Source organism: Hylobates moloch, unplaced genomic scaffold, assembly GCF_009828535.3.
Source record: "Hylobates moloch isolate HMO894 unplaced genomic scaffold, HMol_V3 SCAFFOLD_7, whole genome shotgun sequence".
Lineage (NCBI taxonomy): Eukaryota > Metazoa > Chordata > Mammalia > Primates > Hylobatidae > Hylobates > Hylobates moloch.
The window spans coordinates 76,797,328-76,800,144 of NW_026652282.1; positions in this window are offsets into that span (position 1 = coordinate 76,797,328).

Sequence of the window (2,817 nt, forward strand, 5' to 3'; positions counted from 1 at the left end):
TGCAGTGGCGCAATCTCGGCTCACTGCAAGCTCCACCTCCCGGGTTCACGCCATTCTCCTGCCTCAGCCTCTCCGAGTAGCTGGGACTACAGGCGCCCGCCACCACGCCCGGCTAATTTTTTGTATTTTTAGTAGAGACGGGGTTTCACCGTGGTCTCGATCTCCTGACCTCGTGATCCGCCCGCCTCGGCCTCCCAAAGTGCTGGGATTACAAGCGTGAGCCACCGCGCCCGGCCAAGGCTGGTACTTCTTACCACCAGTAGGTATTTCATTTACCCACTGTTTTTAGCTATAACTGTTTCCTACCCAGGGATACCTCCCCTACTGGCCTGAAGCCTGAACAATTAACTTGGTAAATAAAATACTGGAGGCAAATTAAATACATAAAACAGTGCACACCTTCAGGGAATGAGATATGCTTCAAGAGACCTCTGCCATTCCAACACCATAAGAGACAATGATCTTGCCCACACACTGAGTACATTGCTACTACAACCAGCATCTGAGAAAGCCATCATACAAAAACCAAGGAACTCATACAGTCTTCATCCATAAAAGCACCAGGAACCAAATAAGGCTATAGTAAACTATAAACATTAAGTAACATACTGAAAGGAAAAAATAAATTAAAAAAAGAAATACAGTCAAATAAAAAATAAATTCGAGATCAATTAGAAGATATAGTCTACACAAATGACAAGGAGCCAGAAAAGAAATTCTGGTAATAGGACAAAACAGGATTCCATAATGCCTCCAAAAGATCATACCAGCCCTCCATCAATGCATGCAAACTAAGATGAAATATTTGAAATACTTGATACAGAATTCAGAAGGTAGATTTCTAAGCTACTCAAGGAGATACCAGAGAAAGGTCCAAATTAATATAAACATAAAGAAATATCATGAAATAATTCAGGATATGAATGAAAAACTTTCTAGAGAGATAGATAAAGAAAAACCCATCAGAATTTCTGAAAATGAAAGGCATACTTGGGAAACTACAAAATGTAATGGAAAGTTTCAACAATAGAGTAGAACAAGTAGAAAAAAGAATTTCAGAACTCGAAGGCAAGGCTTTTGAATTAACACAATCAGACAAATATAAATATGAAAGGATCAAATGAAATAAACAAAGTCTCCAGGATATATGGGATTATGTAAAATGGCCAAACCTAAGGATAATTGATGTTCTTGAGGGAGAACAGAAGTTTAAACATTTGGGAAACTTATTTGATGGAATAATTGAGGGAAACTTCCCTGGCCTTGATAGAGATTTAGATATCCCAATACAAGAAGCTCAAAGAATTCCTGGGAAATTCATCGCAAAAAGATCATCACCAAAGCTCATAGTCATTAGGGCTTCCAAACTCGACATGAAGGAAAGAATTCTAAGAGTTGTAAGAAAAAAGCATCAAGTGACTTATGCAGGAAAACCTACCATACTAACAGCAGACTTCTCAGCAGAAGCCTGAATAAGGGAGGAGACCACCCCTCATATTGTCTTATGCCCAATTTCTGGCTCCAAAGAAAGAAGAAGTGAAAACTAAAAGGCAGAAGTGAAATCCACAAGCAGATAGCATGGTGCCACACCCTGGGCCTGGTAGTTAAAGATCGACCCCTGACCTAATCGGTTATGTTATCTATAGATTACAGACATTGTATAGAAAAGCACTGTGAAAATCTCTGTCCTGTTCTGTTCCATTCTAATTACCAGTGCATGCAGCCCCCAGTCACATACCCCCTGCTTGCTCAATCGATCACGATCCTCTCATGCAGACCCCCTTAGAGTTGTGAGCCCTTAAAAGGGACAGGAATTGCTCACTCGGGGAGCTCGGTTGTTGGAGACGTGAGTCTTGCCAAAGCTCCTGGCTGAACAAAGCCCTTCCTTCTTTAACTTGGTGTCTGAGAGGTTTTGTCTGCAGCTTGTCCTGCTATATTTCTTGGTTCCCTGACCAGGAAGCAAGGTGGTTAACAGATGGTTGAGGCAGCCACTTAGGCGGCTTAGGCCTGCCCTGTGGAGCATCTCTGTTGGGGACTCCAGCCAGCTTGAGCGACGCAGATCCTGAGAGCGCTCCTGGGTAGGCAATTGTCCCAGTGGAATGCCTCGCCAGAGCAGCGCATGGTAGGCCCCTGTGGAGGATCAACGCAGTGGCTGAACACTGGGAAGGAACTGGCACTTGGAGCCCAGACAACTGAAGCTTGGTAAGATTAGTCTTTGGAACTTACCCACTCCATTTGAGTGGAAGCGAGGCCTGATCACCCATGGCATGCCTGTACTGGCACTTTGTTTTTTTTTTGACTTGACTTGGATTGCTTGATACTTTGGTTTTGGTTTTGACCTGGCTTGGATTTCTTGATATTCTGATTTTGGTTTTGATTCTGTTTGATGTAAACTGTAAAAGTGTGTGTGTGCCCTTTTTACCTGTTCTTTGTTTTGTGGTGTGCATGTGGTGTGAGCATGGCATTTTGTCTTGAGGAAGCATAGGTCAGGCACAAAGTAAGCCCACCCCACTAGGAACTATGTTGAAAAATTTCAAAAAGGGTTTTAAGGGAGACTATGGAGTCACTATGACACCAGGAAAACTTAGAACTTTGTGTGAGATAGACCAGCCAGCATTAGAGGTGGGTTGGCCATCAGAAGGAAGCCTAGACAGGTCCCTTGTCTCGAAGGTATGGCACAGGGTAAACTGTAAGCCAGGGCATCCAGATCAGTTTCCATACCATATATAGATTCTTGGTTACAGCTAGTTTTGGACCCCCCCACAGTGGTTAAGAGGACAGGCAGCAGCAGTGCTAGTAGCAAAGGGACAATTAGTT